The 22,103-nt window shown below is 30.9% G+C and overlaps 1 long non-coding RNA gene across 1 annotated transcript; it reads right to left on the bottom strand.

Annotated features, from left to right (window-relative positions):
* Nucleotides 1-215: 215 nt before the first annotated feature.
* Nucleotides 216-2,373, bottom strand: LOC120081824 (uncharacterized). The gene is made up of 3 exons (XR_005482954.2): nucleotides 1,527-2,373; nucleotides 1,362-1,437; nucleotides 216-417 (listed from the first exon to the last, which is right to left on the bottom strand). It is a non-coding gene; the product is annotated as an uncharacterized LOC120081824 (long non-coding RNA).
* Nucleotides 2,374-22,103: the final 19,730 nt, after the last annotated feature.

Raw genomic sequence — 22,103 nt, 5'->3', positions numbered from 1 at the left:
AAAAAAAAAAAAACCGGGGTCATTGGGACCCCTCATATGCAATGTGTAATCAATTCCAAACAAGTTTTTAATCTGACATTTGCACTCATGGTACCTAACCTGTACTTTATACACAAATAAGAAAATACACCAAATCACTTACATGAAGTTTGTAGCACAACTACAAACCAACAACTCCTGCCAAACAACAACTTTACACAACTTCACTCAACATCGGCCAAATCAACAACTTTTACTTTTAATTAATTTTCTTACATAACGTACAATTTAGTTTCACAAAGTTAATTACAATAACATTATATCTGCAAAACGTAAACTCCAAAATATACCTACAAAATACAATTCTATAATTACATAATATCCACAATATACTTGATTATTTCTCTACTTCTTTATTGAATATAAACCCCGAAATACCTACAAAATACAAATTTAAATACTTTTAGTGCTACTAAATAATTAATACAAAACTTAAACATAACTATGTATTTATCTATATATCAATCTTAAACCCAGTATAAAACCTAAACATAGTAATATTCAATAACTTCAAATAAAATAAGAATACTCACCCTCACTTACTCCCTACCCCTCTCAAGACACATTTTATATTCAAACTTAAATTTAGAAACTATGAGTTATAAATATGTCAAAACTCAACATCAAACCTTAAAATTCAACTCGAACCAATTTCAAACTCAAGCTTAAATTTAGAAACTATACTTTAAACACCTCCCTCCCATACTTTCATCTCAAACTTAAAGTTTAGAAACTAAACATCAAAGGTATTACAGTTCAACTCAAACTTAAACACAACCATGCATTTACCTCTATATCTATTTCAAACTCAATATACAACTTTAAATTCAACCTAAGAACATAAACAACTTCAAATAAGCTATGAATGAGGAAGGTTTACATTAAAAAGATGGGTATAGTAAGATGATTAATTCCAATGGGAGACATTAAAATAAATCCATAACTTAACAAAAATTTAAACTTGGGAATATTGGAATGAAAAATAAAACTTAATGTGAACACTAATTAGCTTAACATCAAAACATCAATATGGCAAAATGAAATGCACTTTAAATCACAAAATTAACATCAATATTCAACCACAAATTAACATAACATATAAATATAATTAAGAATCTGAGACATATAAATATGCAATCTAAATCTTATCTATCTAAAGCTTCAACTTATAAAGTCTTTGCTATATACTAATTTCAAGCATATAAATAAGTTTGAAACAAGAGTTTAAAAACACTTTGACAATTTACATTTAAACAAATAAACTTTCAACTCCTTTCAAAACAGGGAAGACAAAAATAACACAATAAACAAATAAAACTCACCTTAAACCACCAATAATAACCTTCCAGGTCGCTGGGCAGCTTACTTTAAACCTCAAAATTCCTCCAAACCTCCAATCTACCATCCAAAGATTAAAATTCCGACAACCATTAAACGCATTCTTAACTTGTCAACCAAAATCTTGAAGAACTCAAGGAAAAACTTACCCAAATTTTAAAATTCCGGTGACATCTACTGCTGGCGGCGATAACCCATGGCGGCGAACGAAGCTACAACGACCAGTGATAGGCTGGGCGCCGGACGTGCGATTACAAGGCGCCGCGCACAGCGACTGTACGTGCGAGACGAAAATGACGAGAGATAGTGGGAAAAGAGAGACAGACCGACAGCAATCACCTACCGGCCGGACGGTTGTGACGGACGACGATGGAGCTCATCGACTTTCCAAATTCTCAAATCTTTTATTTCAAATCACAAATTAATTTTCCAAAATAAATTATCCAACTATTTTAAACTGAAGTAAAAAAATTTCAAATCCCTTCAAATATCACCTAAATTAATTATCTTACCTCCTACATTAGATTTTAGCCTCAAATTAATGAAATAGCACCCAAATAATTCTAAATAATTTTATGAAAATAATGTAAAAATTTGGGATGTCATAACTGAAATTCTAATTCTCTTAATTAGAATTGGCACGTAAGGAGTCCTATTAAATTTAAATTTAACGGACCAAAAAAGATTTAAAGAAATAATTCATTCCAAATTAGCCTTAATACTATAACGCGAGGCATTGGAAGAAGAACACGGTAGCATCTGATTGAAAAGACAACGGTGGTGCGACAGTAGTTATTGAAATCGTTCGACCGATTGTGGAGAAGAAGATGGTACATTGACTGTGATGAAAAAGAACATGACTGACGACTGAAAGAGGTAGGACTTCGATGGGGAGGACTTATGGTTGATCTTCAAAACAGGAAAAGAAAGAAAAAATAAAAGCTCAAAACAAAGTCTTTTTTGGTTTTCCTTGATGGTCAAAGACCATCAATGAATACCTATATCTTGATGGGCATTGCCCATAAAGAAAAATCTAAATGAAAATAACGTCATTTTGACGACTTTTTTTAATCCATTCTTGATCGTCAAAGTCAGTCAATGAAAAAAAGTTTCTTGATAGACATTACCCATCAAAAAAGGCCACATTCGTGTACCAAAAATTCAAAGCGCGCACGAATTAAATATTTGTTTTCGCAGGTAGATTTATTGATGGTCCATTTTCTTGACGGTTTTTGACCATCAACAAATCTAAAAATAAAGAATTCACCATTTTAACGAAATTTACATATTTTTGTGTCAAAAAATATATTTTTCTTGACGTGCATGCACATAAAATTAAATATCAAAATTTATTGGGTGGAGAAAAGTATTTTTCTTGATGGTCTTTTGCCATGACCATCAAAAAAACAAAAATTTTGTGTGTCAAGAAAAACCAAATTTGTAGTAGTGAAATAATAACAACAATAATGTTTTTCATGTAAGAAAATAGGCTGTATATAAATATATTTTCACAATTCATGAAATGAGAGCTAATTTATACCATTTTTTAGAAAAATCAACAATAAATTAATTCCAATGACTTATTTTCATATTTATTGAAAATGTATGGACTTAAGATTGAATATTTAAAAGTGTATGAACTACAATGGAACAAAAACAAACGTTCAGGACCAAAAAATAATATTAAGAGTAATATCTATGATGAAGTTGATTGGAGTAAGTCTACAGTTTATTAGGAATTTTGATATGTTAAAAGTAAATAGCTAAAGCATACAACATCGTCCTCAATTATAAGTCAATTTTCCATTCGGTTCTTAGTTTTGAAAATTATTGATTAATTGTAAAAGATTATCGTTTTATTGACCATTTTTTTTATAATGAAGAACAAAAAAAACAACCAACAAGAAAAGGTAAAGGAATAAAGAAAGTCACCTACTCAAAAGTCACCATTCAATTGGTCAACAACAATCCCATCTCACATCAACGGTTGTTTGCTTGCATAGACCGCCCAAATCTCCTTCGCTAAGAAAACTTTCTTTTTGCAATACCCACTAAGCTGCTTCATGAATTAACTTGACGCCGACAATGACGAAAAACACAAGTCCAAAAATGGTGAGCATCTATCTTCTCATTACTAATGGTCATTCCCATCTTTAAGATATCATTAATTTTCTTTTTATCTATGTTTTGTTGGCATAGTTAAACACATGTACATATCATTCATGGAACCTAATCAATAAGATTTGACTCATTAGTGAACAAAAATCATTTAAACGCAACTTCCTTAATCATCTGGCTTCCTCGATTGCTAAGCTTTCTGAGTCATCTTCATCATAATCACAATTAAATGCAACTTCCTCAATCATCTAGCAAAATCCTAATTCGTCTGAATACTTCTATGCGTCGAACACATTGAATTTAGTTGTTGATCATCTGCGCGGATAGTTAGTTTGCCTTCATGCACATAAATCAAGGCTCGTCCAATAGATAAGAAAGGTCGACCCAAAATTATTGGTATTTCTTGATCAGCTTCATAGTCCAAAATTATAAAATCGACTGGAAATATGAATCTGTCCACTTGGACCAACACATTCTCTATTTTTCCTTCTGGATGTGTTATGGATCGATCACAAGCTTCAAGGTGACTGTGGTGGGCCTCGCTTCCCCAATTCCCAACTTTTTGAATACTAAAAGAGGCATTAGCTCGCCATAAGTCGCATAAGGCTGACCTACTTCTATTCCTCCAATCCAACAAGGCAATGTGAAGCTTCCTAGATCTTTCATCTTAGCAGAGATGTTTTCCTAGAAGAACGCATTGCATTCCTGCGTTAAGGCAACTATCTCAAGTTTCCTAGTCACCTCTTTCTTGAAAGTATATCCTTCAAAAGCTTCATATAGCTCGACATCTGTTCTAACGTTTCCACCAAGGGAATGTTAATGTGCAATTGTTTTAACGATTGTACCAGAGAAACTGCCCTACATCATTTTTTCTTTCCAACAACTAAGAGAATGGTGGTGATTGATGCACTATTGGCTCAACTTCTTATGAAGGTTGCTTATCCTCATTCTTAGACGCATGTGCTCCTGTTGCATCGTCATTTTTTGTTGGGCATTCTTTTTCCTTTTGCATCGATGATTCTCTTTTATTTGCCGATGTATCCGTGTCATTTTTAGATAAAAGGTTGGCTGTATGATCAGCTGAAGTAAGATTAGGTCGAGGTGATGTTGACTGATTTTTCTTGTTTCCAAATTCTGATGCATTAGCGGACAACGTTTTCCTATTTTGCAGCATCACTGCCTAACATCGCTTCTTGCCATTGTTTCCAGAGTGCCTGAGGACCCTAGTGTTACTTGGTAACGTGCCATGGGGCACTCTTTTCAGTTCTTTTGTAATTTTACGTACTTGGAGTTCTAAATTTTGAATTGACGATGCTTGACTTTGAAGCAATGCATCATTTTTCTGTATATATTCACTTAATAGAACCTCCAACAGATATGATGAACTGGACGCTTGCTAAGATAGACTTTATGTCTACTGGTTTCCATGATGTACTGATGAAAACCTGGCGAAGTGCCCTTATTTGCTTGTCGTTGTCCTCCTGTTGGGTCTGTATGTTGATTTCCTCCTCACAAAAAGTTTAGATGTTTTGCCATATCGAATTGTAGGTTTTGCTTAAGGTTATTGTGAATAAAGCAGACTGATTGAGGGTTATGTGGACACAAATTATAGGTATGTGGCTCGCTGCATCCTACATATCCAACTTCTCCAACTTGATTTAATGTGTTGACTTGATTGATATTGTTAGTGTTTACTTGGTTTAATGCTATGGTTTTTAACACGTTGGTCACAGTAGCCATCTGTGCTAACAAGGTAGTAATGACATCAATTTTTATTGTTCCAACATTTGTTGTTCAGTTTTCAATAGATTTGGTTATGTATCCATCGTCTACCCATTCATCATTGTTTCTTGATACTTGATTCAAAATGGTTTTATCTTCCATATAAATTGTGTCCAATAAACCTCTCGCACCTGCAAAGTCACCTGCTGATTGTGACGACTTGTTTTGTCATCTGTAAAAAATTTCCATTTGAACACAATCCGGTTGGCCATTATAGGGATAATTCCTAACAAGCCTCTTGAATCTAGCCCATGCGTCACTCAACGTCTCAATATCCTTTTGTTCAAAGTTGGCTATATCACATCTACGTTTAGCATTCACGGTAGACAGGAAATATTTTTTCATAAACTTTTCTATCATGCGTTCTCTTGTTGAAGGGAATAAGCCCACTATCTTGCCTTGTCTCTAAGAGAAAATGGAAAAAGTGACAACTTGATCCCTTCAACTGTGATTCCAGGAATCAGAAAGGTGTTGCAAATCTCCATGAAACTCTTCAGGTGTGCGTGTGGGTCTTCGCCTATTGCACCACCCAATTGACCAACAACTTGGATCATGTGAATCATCACAGGCTTCATTTCAAACCTAGTCCCATCAAAATCTAGATGCATAATTTTTTTAGAGAAGTCATACAGGTTCGGTGACACATGCTTCTCTGTTGGTCTATTATGGTCATGCACTAGTAATTGGGATTGGCCTATGTATCGGCATTGTTGGCTAGGTTTGGTGCTTCAGGGTTGTTTTTCTAGTCAGCCATGTTTCTATTTCTTCGTCTCCTATGCCAGTTAGCTCTAGCTCTATGTCAAAAAGCCCGTTCAATTTTAGGGTCAATATCGAACTCTAGTGATGTACTGTTGCTCATATACTATTTGCTAATTTTCGATGAAAACTTGCATTACTCCTTAAATCAAGTGTTCCTGTGAAATTAAAGCCAAAAACCAAAATAAAATTACTCAAATTTAATTCAATCCCCAACTATGGCGCCAAAAACTTGTTGTATGCTCAATTGTGTTCAAATATTTGGGGATAAAATCACAAGTTTGAGAAACCCAAGTATAAACTTAATAAGAGGTAGTCTTGATATGGATTGAGGTCGAACACGTGGATTTATTAAATTAAAAAAAATCAATAATGGTTCTTTACTTAAACTCATAGATGGTTTTTGATAAATGGAATGATTGGTATTTTCAAGCATAAACTTAAGCAAATAATAATAAGAAAATAATAATGATTGGTTCTTTACTTAAACTCATAGATCGCTTTGGAGCATAATGTTATTGATTCATTTATAAAGGCCCTCACGTCTAAGGTGTTTGAGGGTCACCTACAGATTTGGGTCTAGGGAACTGGCCACATTTAATCTAGGGCAAATGGGAGATTTTGTACTATGCGCGTGTTATGCCTTAGTTTATTGCTTTGTGTACTTGTATATTAGTATGACTTTTATATTGTACACCCCACTAGCTTTAGGAAAAGTGGAATATTGTTGTGGTTGATTCCCTAAATGTCATAAGGTCTTGTACTTTGTAATTGTATTGTACAAATATTTTGTTTATTTAATAAAATATGAGATGTTTTATTTGGCATTTAGTAGCATTAAACCCACAAATCAATAAACTAACATCCAAGGTTATCTTTTGTAGCTTATGAAGGAACTATTATACAAGAATACCTATGAGCAGAAGTGGATCTTTCCAATACATTGTGACAGAATTTCCACATTTACATTCACACATACAAATATGCATTAAACAACTAAATCACCGGCATGCTTTAAGATAAATAAACAAGAGAACGAGGAACTTACCAGTTGAAGACACTCTTCACATCAAATCTTGCTCTGTCCACGAACGGCCTTCTTGCGCTCTTGCTAGAACAGTAGGCTATCGTTAAGCACCACTCCGGTCATCTACCATGAACGGCTTCACTCGTACAGTAGGAGGATGGGGACGACACCACCACTTGGAGCCCTTAGTATTCTCGAAGTGAGAATCCAAAGAGTAGGCTTTGATCGGATTTGGTAGAGGGGAGGAGGAAAACAGATCGTATACAATGATCAAGCAAGTGGAAGAAGGCAACGACTATCATATAGTCAAGATGCTTGATCGTTTAGACGAGGTACACGATCGTGTAGGAAAAGCTAGTTTATACGATCGTTTAGTAAAGCTCAGGCGCTAAGCGATCGTTTAGAATATGCGTGCGCGAGTGTAAGCTATCGTCTAGTAAACTGGCGCTATTATATAGGCTCTGAAATACTAAGCGATCAAATGAAAAACACTCCGTGAGAAATTTTAGTGTGTCTTTTCGATATCTTTGAAAAATAATAACAATTTTCAATTTATTCTTTAGTTACGAAAATCAAATTGAACTTCCTACTAACGTATGGTTATAGAGAAAGCACCGGACAATTATCCCATAACTGTTCAATTAATAAAATAATAAATATAATCACATTATATTCACAACCTATAGTTTGATATCATATATTAACTATAGTATTTTCTCATCTATTTGATATAAATCATATTTATATCCAATTTCCTCCAAATTAATGTATCTCAAACATTTAGTCAATCATATTATATATAATTAACCAGCTCAATTATATCGTATATAATCGTATTCCCTTTTGTCAATTTGAACATTTTAAACTGGCCCAAAAACTGATTCTCAACTTGTATGCAAGCTACCAAGGGGAACCTTATGAACCTATGGCTCGAAGCTCCAACGATACATGAATAGTTGACTAAACTCTTTAGTCACGAGATCCACCATCCATTAACTGCCAGGTATTCCACTAAAAACTGATGGCCGAACTTTCCTTACCACAGATATATTTCCGTGTCCATCGAATATAACCAATCATCAATATGATCACCATTCACAGATGCTCGTAAGCTGGGTTAATTTACCGTTTTCCCCCTGTAGTTACATCTTACTCCTTAAATACCACTGATCTCTCTAATGAACAATACAACATAGTCCTACTATGTATGAACATCTCTCGAGTCATGAGAAGGTGTGTGGCATCACATTGTTCAAGCTTCGGGATCAGTCTTTAAGGGAGCAATCTATTTACTTACCCTTATTTCGGGGAAGAAGTGAATTCCATCTTGTGTAGCTAAGTTCCTAGTTTCCAAATCAGATGAATCCCCAAAGTGGTAGGTTTGAATCTTTGACCTGTCCACTCACATCCATGCAAATCAAAGAATCGCCCTCAATGGCAGGAGTTCCCAACTCACTCAGGATTGAGGTCATGTTATCAGTGAAGTTTCTGTCATGAACGACGTTATATAATGAAACGTTAACACTTCATGGTCAGGTCTTACAAACTCTCTATATAGGACGCCCGCTCTCGCATATCCCCATACGAGTTATCAGGATCAGATCATCTGTGGTAACTTGTAACTATTCCACAAATCGGGCCGCATCCGTAGCGTTACGAGGATAAGGTTTCCCTCCTATATCCATTTACTGGAGACCATTTTGGTTATCACTTAAGACATGATCCACTTGTATGTCACCATATAATTGCTTAAGTTACATAATGAAAACCATGAATTTTAGTTTATTGGTTTGTGGTAAAGCAAATAAAACATCCAATGTGCAAAGTCAAGAAGTGAAGTAAATATCATATACATCACAAGCATTCGTACAAACTATGTTTACAAACTACAGGACGCGAGACTTTAGGACATCATCCCCAACAGCTTAAACATGTATGTAGAGACATATTGGTGGATCATGTTTAAGTGATAATCTAAATGGTCTATAGTAGATGGATAAGGCTGGATACCTTATCCTGGTGACATTACGAGTGTGACTAGCTTTTTAGATGTAACAATTGTTGTAAAGTGCTATAGATGATCTGATCCTGATCATTCATATAAAGACATGTGAGCAGGGGTATTTTATACAAAGGGGTTTGTATAAGATAAGACCACAAAATGATTAGTCTCATTATATAACACCGTTTATAATAGAGACTTCACCAGGATGACCATATGTGACATGACCTGAATCCTGAGTGAGTTGTGAACTCGTGCTTATGAAGACGGTCCTTTGATTTGTACGGGTGAGAGTGGCTAGATCGTCGACTCAATAAACCTACCATTTTGGGGATTTGTCTGATTAGGGAGCTGGGAACACAGCTACACAAGACGGAATTCACTCCTTACCCAATGTCAGGGTAAGTAAATAATTTGCTTCATTAAGAACTAATTTCGGAGCTTGAACAATGTGGCGCCACACCCTCTCTTGGCCAGATAGAGATTTAACCATAGTTAGACTATGACTTATTATTCATTAGAGGGATCGGTGTTACTTAAGGAGTTAGATGTAACTATAGGGGCAAAACGGTAATTTTGGCCTAGCTGTACTTACGAGCAATTGGTGAAAGGCCATCACACTTTTGACTGGTTATATCCAATGGACACAAAAGTATATTTGTAGTGTGAAGAGTGCAATTGTCGGTTTTTAGTGGAGTGCCTGACAGTTAATGAATGTTGAATGATTTAATTAAAAGATTTTAATTAATTATTCAAGTACTATCGGAGCTTTAATCTACAGGTCCATGAGGTCCCTTTGTAGCACAACAAAGATTTAATGAGAATTAATTTTGGATTAATTTGAATTGTTTAAATTAAATGAGGGATTTAATTATATGTGATATAATGAATTTAATTTAATTATATATGATATGATTACTACAATATATTTGATACATTATAATATAAATGTTAGTTGAGAGGAAATAAATATTTGAATATGATTCAAATATCAATTATGTGAATTGGATTCATATAATTGAATTTAATATAAATAAGATTTATATTAAATACCATTGATGAGAGAATTAAAACTATAGTTTATATTGTATATGATGCAATATTAAACCATAAGTTATATGCTATAGATGATATAACATATAATTATATATATATATATATATAAGTTAGTTATTATATATATATATGTGTGTGTATATAATGGTTTTATTTTTAAATTAAAATTAATTTATTAATTTCAATTTGGAATTTTAGGGAGGGAAATTTCCCTCCCCTGATCTCTCTCAACTAACATAACGAGTGAGAGGCAACGTGAGATTTTGGTGATTTTCTTTCTTTTTTTTTTTCACAGAAGAAATTACAGAGATTGAATCCACAAGGATTCTCTGAGAAAATCCAAAAAAAAAAAAAAAAAAAAAAAAAAAAAAAAAAAAAAAAAAACTCTCCATCTCCTCTCAATCTTTCCCTCTACCAAAATTAACAGAGCTCACCACTCCTGTGATTCTCATCCCAAGAGAATACAGAAGGCTTCTTTGTGGTGGTGTCCATAATTCGAGGGTTTTGAGTTCGTGACAGTACGTGACCATGGGAGATCGTTTTTGTTCATGACAATTTGGAAGGGGAAATTCGTGAAGAAACTTGATCTTCAAAGGTAAAGTTTTCTAAACCCTAATTTCCTATTTCATTTTTCTGTGTTGGCATACTGTAAATTTAGTTTTTTTGGATAATTTTTATTCTTGTATTTGTTCGATCTTGTGAAAACAAAAAATTGGGATGATCCACATTTCCACTCAAGGCCTTCACAAGTTCCTTCGAAATGTATATTTGATTAAGATTCAAATATTATTTATATGAATAAGATTCATATATAACTATAGGATAAAATTAATATGAATAAGATTCATATTAAATTATAGGCTATGTGAGAGAATATTATTTGAATATGATTGAAAATAAATTAAATATGTGGTATTTAATTTGTTAATTAATTAATTAATTATTAATTAATCTTATTTATTTAATCATATATTAAATACGATTTAATATATATTTTAAATAAATTAATATTATTAATTTAATTATATTAAAGTAGATATAATATTATTAAATTAATAATATTAAGAATAACCCCCTTTACGTATGAGTAAGAAGTAATATAGAAATAACTTCCCCTTCTCTCTCACATTTAACGTAAAAAGTGTTTTGAGAGTAAGAATAGAATACACATAACTTTTTGGAACTAAAAAATTCTCTGCAAAACTCTAAAACTCTCTCTCAAAATTATGTTATATCCTTATCAAAATTGAAGAGCTCACACCTCCTTTGATTCTTATTCAAAGAATAGCGAGGAAGATCAAATGGTGGTGTTCTCTGTATGTTCAGTTTGAGGAGGAAACCAAGTGTTCGTGAAGTTCGTGACAGTTTATACGGCAGAGAAGAACCTATAGAAGACGGTCTTAAAAGGTTTGTTGATTTCTCCCTTGAATCTATTAAGCATATTGTTCATTTAACGTTTATCTTAGTTCTATTTTATTTCTCTGTTTTGAGTTTTTTCAAAACGAAATTCATTGGCCTAAAGCAATCACTCGCTTCCTTGAGGAATTCAATTCCTTCATTTAGCTCATTAATAATGTAAATTACTTAAGGTCTTCGTTTGAATTCACTAAACACATGGAAATGAATTTTGCCCTATTTTCTTATGATCTTAACGCTTTTATCATTCATTACTTCTAAATATTCTAACTTTAAGAGACAACAACTTGTATAAATACAAGTTATCAATTTATCAAATCATATAGATCAAATTCTAAGTTTTAAAATTAAAGGAACTATGTTCTAAATTTTTTTCCAAACTTTAGAGGTTAAATTTACAATTTAATCTATAATTTGATTCCAACCAAGAGTTTCAAATTTCATGTAGTCTTATTTTTAGTGTTCTTTCTATTGAGTGTTCAGCACAATATGGAGTAAATGGTTTTGATAGCTACCTTTTTGCCATGTTTTTAAAATGCTACCCTTAAAACCAAAAGGGCCTCTATCTTCTGCTCGAATTCTTCCAAAGATTTAAACTTTTGTTTTTGTGTTCTTATTGTCAATTTGATAGCTTTTTTTAAAAAAATTTAATTTTCTTTTTGGCCATGTTTTTTATATGGCATTTCAAATAAGTGCCACTGCCAACAACTTATACGGATTACAAATTTGTCGATAGAATTTATCAACTACATGCTCAATTTTGTACTTTCAAATTTACTATTCTAGTTATATATATTTTTTTAAATTTTTTTATCAAAGGTATTGTGTTAAAGAAAGGATGGGAAAGTCAAATTTATTAGTGATAATTCAAGTTTTTAAGGAAAAAGAAGAAAAAAAAAACTTTGGTTGAGAATCCTAGATTGCTTATTTTTTAAATAGGAAGCTCCTTCTTATATTCCTACTTTGGGCTATGGGTTTGGGTCCCGAGGGTACCCATATTTTAGAAGGAGTGGGTATGGTGGACATCCCATATGTGTGTGAGATTATTTTTTTATTAAAAAAATTATTACTATATTATTTATTTAGTTTTTCATTTATTATTTTAAAATAAAGAAAATGTCTCAGTCTTTCGCTCGCGTCAACAATCCAGTCTTTCGTCCGCGTCTTGTGTGCACGTTCTATGGCTCTACGCAATTCTCTCCTTGTGAGTTTCGCACAACAGATCTTCGAGGCCTATAAAAGGCGCGAGTCCTTTCATTAGCCTTCACTCTCATTTTCATTTTTCACAGATTTTCTCTCTCAAGCACTTCTTCCTTTCCATTTTCCTTTCCCGTTTTTCATGCATCTCAATCCTGAAGGGTGTCGTTTTCCGATCGGGTCCAGTGCAGCTCCGATCGAGACAGTTTTGTAAATTATAGATTGTTTTATCTGGAGACGACGTGACACATTTGTAGAACTGCTTGCGCATTTAGGTAAAATCGCGAAATGTCTTAAAGAGAGCGAGATCCACGACTCAGCCTGTAATAAGTTATTGTTTTGCAAATTCCACTTTTTCCTGACGACTACCATTCGTGACTGTTCGCTGCACACAAACCTTGATCGTCGGAGGGTAATCGGTTCCAACAGAATCTCTAACCTTGAGGTTGATAGTACAAACATGATGCCAATTGAGCTACACTAATGTTGACAAAATTATAATGTGTTGAGAGTATGCAGAGTTTTCCGAGTATTCTATTAGCTAGGTACTCGTTCAGTATTTTCTTTTTCCAAAAATAACCTTGATATATGGTATATGGTGAACTATTTATTTGATTCTCATAAACTTTTGATATATAACACACAAAATTTAATGAGGAAATTTGTATTATACTCACGAAACAACAAGCTGATGTACATAAAAGGGAGAAATAAAAAAAAGGGGGGGGGGGGGGGGATTCACTTTTTATAACCATTGTTTTTTTTTTAATTTTATCAAATAATTTAGATAAAATAAAACAAATTTAAATTTAAATCATATTCAGCTTTAATAAATTATAAATTAAATATACACAGGAAAACAATTGAAATAATAACCCTAATTTGGTTCATATGACTAAAGTACATCAATTTAGTATTAATTTACAAAAACATGGCAATTAACTTTTTAATTTAAAATTAGAATTTATCAAACACTATTTTACTTTCTTTCATAACTGATTTTTCTAAAAATATCGTTGTCAATAATTATTTAAAAACTACAACAATCCCAAACGGAATCTCAAATCATCCTCCCCTCATTGTAGAAAATAATAATAATGATAAATAGATGGGAGGTAAAGCGGTTGCAATGTTTGGGACTTGGGTACTTGTGAAAATTTTCAAGACTTTGTGGTCAAGGCCCATTTAGAATTGTAAGCCCAAAAAGGAATGGGCTTTAGGAACCCCATTTAGCCAGCCCTATTTATTATCCTAGCTCAGCCCATCAACAATTGAAAATCATAATGAAAGAGAGTGGGATGGAACAAGTAAATAATGCTTGTGTGGTAATCTCAGAATTGAAGGCAAAATGATAACACCCACATGAACTATCTTAAGGCTTAATCAGCACAAAATCTTTTACTTAAATTCTATTGCATTGCATGATTAGATTTTTGGAGTTAATTGAATCCAAAATCACAAGAAATCACCGACCAAACAAACAAAAATATGAAGTTAGGTAGATCAGATCACTGAAATTATGTCCTTTTTAAGGAACCAAATTCTTCTTAATTAATTACTTTCTACTAAAACCAAAATGTTGTAATTTGTTATAAAGGACATCATCATTTTTATGTCCTTTATGTTTTTTTTTCCCTCTTTTCTTTTGCTTCAAAAGTATGCATTCACATGAACTTCCACTCCTCTTCTTTTCATGCAATGCAAAGGCATGCATGTGATTCTTTGTTTCCCATCTTTTTTTTTTTTTTTTTTGGACAAATATCAATTTATACTTCTAAATTTTAGGATTGTATCAATCGAAACCCTAAACTAATGTATAGTTGTATCAATATAAACGATGAAATTTCATAAATGTATCAATTTACACCATTTTCTAAAGTTCATTTGATGAATATCGTGCGAAACTGATGATTTAAGTCAAATAAACTTCTAAATTTTCATAAACTAGTCAATTTAGACTGTTCATTATGATTGGGGCCTTTAAAAATCATCAATGCATTGATTCTCAAAGGTGTATAGACTTCTTCAAACGTCGGTTTACACAATGGAGGATTAAAATACATACATGAACGATTTTTAAAGGGAAATTTGTCTTAGAGTCTATATTGATTCATTTATAAAAGTTTAAAGGTTCAATTGATATTTTTATAAGTTTCAAATGAGGTTTTTCCAAATGGATCACAATAGAGAGTGTAAAATGATAAACTTAACAAAGTATAAGATTTAGATTGATACAACCCTTAACGTTAAGAGGTATAGATGGATATTTTTCACTTTTTCATACAAATTTAGACATTTTTTTCTTTAATTTCGTTGCTCTCTTTTGTGAAAGGGAATTTAATATTGTACGATTTTATCTACCACGATGTACGAATTTTCAATGATGCTTTCTTGTATGTATATGACATGTCGGAAAAATCATTGTGTTTTTTAATAAGTTTTTGTTAGATGTAATGTAAACACTTCATAGAATTTACACCTATGAACTTGTTGGGATGTTTTGTTTGTAAATGTGAAGGAAGGTTCGGTTTTCAAATTAGCTTTTACAAGGGTTGGATAAACATCATCTTTTCTAAATCTATGAATGTAATCTATTTATGGATCTTTTGTAAATTGTTTTTTTTTTCAATATATACACCATTAAATTGTAATTCATAATACATATAATTGTTTTTTTTAAAAAAAATTCCCCACATTTAAATTTATTTACACGGTCAAGAAATAAAATAGAAGGAAAAGGAACGATTTAAAAGAAAGTTCGTGTAGAACGAATTTATAGTAATTTTATCTCTATCTACAGACAAATTATTAGTGTGAAAAAATAGTAAGTAGTTTGAATTATATGGTTGTAATTTTTTTATTTAATATTTTTCGAGTAGTTGCGGAGTCAACAAGCGAAGAAAAGGCAGTGGCCAGCATCATTCACTGAACTCCCATCAATTACCGACGATACGGCTGCGTTTTGATTTTAGGTTTTTTCTTATTATTATTATTATTATTTTTCTTTTCGGAAAATTTGGGGAAAATGAAGATAATGATTACATGGTTGGACTTTGGGCAAGTACTGGTAAAAAGTAGATATTATATTGTCGGATTTTGTTTATTTTATTTATTTGTGAGGTTGGAATTGGATTGGAGTCCCAGAAATTGAAATAATGTAAGAAAAACGGTGCGTTTTGGTTAGAGCAAAATTTGATTTAGTTCACACAACACACTCATAATGTTTCCACATGCCACTACCACTAGATTTTCCCTATGTTTATTTATGTTGTTGGTTCCAAATAATGTGGGACAATTTGAGAAATCTTTTCCCAATTATTAATGAAACCAAGTTCTAAAGTTGTGTATGAGTAAGTTGGAAGAATTTTTATCAAAACTTTGCATTATTGGAATACAAATAATGGGTTCCTTCTTTGTCTAAGTGAACACACATTGTAATCTTCATCATAGCTTTGGATCATCACTACTCATTTTTCTTTTTCATTTCCTTTTATCATCTATATTTAACCCATAGAAATCTAATTAAAACTAGCTATTACTTTTATGAACTGTATTTAAACTCCTCCGTCTTCAAGGGAATGAATACATGTTAATTATCAAATAGCTATATGTGTTAAATTACCCATCAATTCAAAAGCTTAAGCTAATAGAATATGATAAATACAATATTTAAATACTACTTTGATCTCTATACTTTTTGTTTTGGTTCTTATACTTTCAACTTTACTTTTTTTTGTTCATTTTTATCCATATACTTTTAAAATATTCATTTTGTTCATTGACTTTTAGCTTTTGTTCATTTTGATATTTGAACTTTAAAAAAATAATCATTTTGATCCCTTAAAAATGAAATATAAAATAAAATGAATGGACCAAAATTGTTGATTTTTAAAAGTATAGAGACCAAAATGAACAAAAGTTTAATGTTTAAGGAGTAACATGAACATTTCAAAAGTACATGGACTAAAATGAACCAAAGTTGAAAATATTGGGACCAAGATGAATGTTTTGAAAGTACAGTGACCAAGATGAACAAAAAACCAAAAGTACAAGACCAAAATAACATTTAAATCTTTATATAATTATATCAACATTTTAACATCCTCTCTCACTTATGAGTTTTAAAATTTGTAGAATACCCAAAAAGTGAAACTCAATATTAATTGGAAAGAAAATAATCAATTAATTGAAGAAAAAAAATGACATTATAAGAGTTTATTTAATAACTTGGCAAAATCAATATACCGTAACACATTTGACATATTTGCATTGGTATATATTAGATTATGGGTAGGTAGGACTTTAAGAGGGTTTGGTATTAGTATGACACTGTCACACATAAATATTTGAGACCCAAATTCAAATTACAATATGATGGGAACTTTGAAAGACATGTATGTCTAAAACATGGTATCACATGATTTATCTTTTTGTGTATGTTTAAAACATTTGATGTCATAAGTATGGTCGAAAAAATTCAAAGAGATCTATTATATATATAGCTACATTCAATGTATAGATTGACACTATTTAGTGCATGTACTTTTATCGATTAAGTTATTGGTATAAGATCGAATTTATTCATAATTTATGAACTTAAAATTTCTCAGATTAGTAGCATGATGATTTAACAATAACTGAAGTATATTAAATATAATTATACACATTACTTTCATATCTCTAAAAACTTTTATAAATAAACTTAAAATAATTATAAAATCATGAGTGGTTAGAATATAAACCACGTAAATAAATAAAAAAACAAATACTCTTTTGAAACAATTTGAAAAATACTTGAGTGTATTTTAGTTGTACTCATTTTTATGCAGTCTAATCGTGTGTTCAATCACAAGTTGTCATACGATAAATTTTTTTTTTTAAAAAAATTATATTTTTATATTTTTTATTTTACGATTTAAAGGAATACACTAAGATAGATAGAACCTCTCTCAAATAATTTTATATCGAGAGAGGGCATAGGATGAAATAATTTGGCCACAAATTAAGTGGCTAATTAACTATAAACTATACAAAACATTTAAAAAAAAAAAAAAAAGTTTGAAACTATAGACATGGAAAAGACAAAAATGAATAGAAATAGAATTTAAAAGGTAGAGGTGTGTAGTGGTAATATATAAAATAGAGCTAAATTGGTTTATAAAACATGGAGTTTCTTGTTATTTACGTATGTTTGCTCCAATTAGCTGCATTCTTTAAGCTGAAGTGATGCAATTTCTCCTCTCTAAATCTTTCTACTTTTGTATGATCTGACAATTACAACTCCATAGACCCCCCCGTAAATTTAGCCTAACAAATAACCCATAAATCCAAAAAAAGAAAAATTAAATTTAAAAAATAATTCTCGATTTTTTTAAAGTTGTCTGCTGACTTTGACCCGACCTGACCTCTGTACTAAGTTAAATAATAAATAAAATAATGAAGGAAGAGATCTTCGTAGATAAAAAAAAAAACAAAAATGTACGTGGAAAGTATAAAGGCAGCATGTGTGAGAGAGGGAGTTAATAATTAAGGTAATTCCCGTCTAAGAATATTTATAATTAATAATTAAGTATATAGCATCATTTTTTTAATTGCAATTGGTAGTATTTTTAAAACTAATACTTACATGTATGACAATATTTTTAAAGAATTATATAAATATAGCAAAATCTATCAGTGATAAACTCTTAATAGCGAGATAGTCTACCACCGATAAACTTCGAGAGTTCGATTTAAATTTTGCTAATATCTACAATTTTTTTGCAATATGTAATATATGCTGATACTTTAGGTTTGATGATTATATTTGCCAAGAGTTTGATTTAAGTGTTTCTTTATTTATAAATTTATTAATATTTTGGGTCCGATTGTTATATTTGTAATGGATGTTGATATTGAAGTAAAATAAAGGTTTAAATACTAGTTTGGCTCATTTAGTTTTAAGTTTGGTTTATTTTAGTGTTTATATTTTAAAAAAGTTAAAATTTTGGTCCCTTAAAGATGAAGTAAAAATGAAAATGAAATATGAATATGAGATGAAAGTGAAGAGTAGGAACTAAAATGGAAGTTATGTAAGAATAAAAATAGTATTTAAAGGTAAAAAGTAATAAGAATAGAAAGAAAGAAGGGAGATAAATATGGAAGAGAGAGAGTTAAAATGAAGACTTAAAAATGACTCAAACGTGGGCCAAGAAAGAGTGATGGATGGGGCAGTGAAAGGCATTATATTTGAGATTGGTGCACAGCTTACGAGGGCGAAGCCGTTTGGCATTGCCCTCATTGGCCGTCTCTCAAATATCAAATACAAACTCCAATTCCCAAGCTGCCAAATGCGTTAAGCAACAAAACTTATACTCCCCACTCAATTCTCTCATTCATTCCCATTTATGTTTATGCCATTCCTTACGCTAAATTCTCACTAATCCCAATTTCTTAATTGCTTCTTCTTCTTTCCTTCCTTTTTTTTTTTTTCTTTTCTTTTTTTTAATAATCTCTTTTCTACCTTTTATTCTGTCTTATCTACTATACCTTATTTATTACGGTACTATATTAAATAGCTGCTAAGTATAACTCAAGTCACTTGGGAAGATTATAAAGTCGTCTTTTCATTTTTTTCGATGTAATACCTTCAACATGTTAGTTCAATATGATGACTCTTTGGGATCATTTGGATCTCAATATTGTAGGATAATTAATGTCTGTGTTTGGATGTGCATCATAATTAATATATGGATGTTAAGTTCAATAATTTGTATATAGAAACTAAAAGTAAATAATTATTTAATTAAATGCAAGAGATCAATTAATAAGATAAAAAAATTAATTAATACGCTTTTATTAAACTAATTACTAAATATAATTTAATTTATTAATTAATTAGAATATTGATAATTAATCATAATAATTTATATTAAATAGTTAAGATAGCATAAATATTAACGGTAAATATATTAATTGAAATTTATTAAGTCTAGATAATATATTTATATTTAATAATTAAATAAAGTTGATAGTAAGGAATACTTGATATTAATTTATTAATTAATTATGTTGTATTTTTACTATTCATCTCCCAAACATAAAAATAACACTTTTACAAAGGGTATTAAAAAACTCATGTCACTTGGATTTTAAAGTTCTTGGTATAATAATATCATAAGTTTTAAAAAGTGGAATTCTATGAAACAAATAGGAATATTAAATATTTATAATGTAATACATAGGATTTCAACCTAGGTCTAGAGGGAACTAAAAGGTAGGTTTACCACTAGGCTATCTAATAGTTTTAATACTATGTCAGTTATATATACAAAGAGCATAAAGTTGAGAAAGGCTTGAGCCTACTTGGACCCATACTAAATCCGAGTAATTCATCCATTTACTTTTATAACCCAAATTTTACTTTTAATATTTTATGTATAATTTTAGGCTACACCCATCTTCATGCATCTCGTTCATTTTCAAAGGAAAAAAAATATACACATTGAAATATTTTTTATATTTTATTAGTTTTGTCCATTAAGTGAAATTTACTCCAATATAATTAAAATTCTAAGGTTAAAAAATGGGTCTCGATTTTTAAAAAAAATATAAATTGTTAATTGTTTCGTAGATGGTGTTTTTTTGGAACTTTAACTAAACTAGTTCATGAACTTTAGAATATACAATATAAAGGCATAGTTAGGGAAAATTATGTGTGAGAAAATGAATGTATTTTGTAATCCACCCACTTCACATCCTCAACCTTATCTCCACTTTAGACCCATTTTTGTTGTTTTTTTTTTCCCTCCTCCTACGTGTCACGATATGATTGGGTGTGCGTGTCCATATTGTAGACACGTGGGTGAATATAATTGGGTGAGGGTAAAGAGGGGAAGAATGAAATTGAAATGGGTTGACTTACCATGCACGTAAAGGCCAGACTCGTTGTTGTCTATGAACTGGGAAGCATCAAGCAACCCTTCAGTTTTCTCCCTTGCTTGCACGCCCAACTGGTCACTTCCCATCTTAACTTAGGGATATTTATGTCATTTCAACTTTCTTTTTTTTTTAAATATATATTTATATATATATATTTGATGAGGCCACTACAATATTGAGGTCAAACGATTCGATTTAGGTAGTTTTGAAACACGAATGAATTTATTAAAAAAGAAAAAAAAAATGTAAAAAATATGTTTTTAGTATCTTAAGTATAACTTTCATTCAATCTCTGAGTTTTAATGTGATTTCTATTTATTCTTTTAAGTTTGAAAATGTTGCAGTTTTATTCTTGTATTTTGAATTTTTTTTAATCACTTTTAACATCGATTTTTAATTAAATATTTACTTTTAATATTTTTAATGTCTATTAATTAATTTTTTAAAAAATAAAAGATTTTTTTTTATAAACTTCATAATTATTTTAAATTATTTAATAAAAAGTGTAAACTTTGAAATCCTAGAAATAAGATTGAACAAAACTCAGATATAAAATATAAAATTGTAACATTTTGAAATTTGGTGGGTTAATTGAAATTAAACTCAAAATATTTTGATCGAAAGTGTAATATTTTAAATTCTGATGATCAACTGAAACTAGACCTCAAACCTAATACTAGTAAAATGATTTTTTGTTTTAAAAACAAATAATTATTAATAAAAAAAAAAAAAAAAGAGGTGGTGCTTTGGTTTGTAAGCGTGTGAGAGAGAGGGAGGTGGCGTGTCTATTTTCAGATTTTCACTCGTTGGTCAAGATCACGTGACCAATACCCTCCCAGTCAAAGGTATCAGTCAAAAACTCAGTTCGCATGTCACGTGCAATCAAGTCATGGTTGTTATATCAACGTCTCCCCGGCCCCACCTATAACTCTCTTCCTCGCCCTTCTGTAATCTGTACTCTCTTGCATGCAAATAAATTAACAAATATTTTGTATATATTTTCATTTACAGAATAAGGCCACGTCCACCGTACTTGTAACATAATTCGTCGATTCTAACTTAAAAAGTGGGTTTCATTTTGTTACGTTTATAGTTGTTTACTAAAATTTTGTAATCGTAATGAAATGTGGGCCTTATCATAAAATTTATAATCAATACTATAATTTGATTGAAGATTTAAAGGTGATCAATCGGACTACATTTAAAAACTAGGTGGGACCCACTACAATTTTAAAAATATATTTTTTTAACTATTTAATAGATTCATTATGGGTTATGACTATCGATATTTGATCAAGACTTCCATTAAAGTCATTTTATCGGTAAGACGGTAACATGTTATCGATATTTTATTGCTAACAGTGTCGATAAAAGAAAATTATAAAACCCAAAATTTTGGAATTTTATTGGCTACGTTAACTTCAAACTATTTTAGATAAAACGATACGGTAT

Source organism: Benincasa hispida, chromosome 7 (assembly GCF_027475165.1).
Source record: "Benincasa hispida cultivar pf3 chromosome 7, pf3_genome.v1.1, whole genome shotgun sequence".
Lineage (NCBI taxonomy): Eukaryota > Viridiplantae > Streptophyta > Magnoliopsida > Cucurbitales > Cucurbitaceae > Benincasa > Benincasa hispida.
The sequence above is the reverse complement of the archived record's forward strand: the minus strand, read 5'-3'. Positions and strand labels throughout refer to the sequence as shown.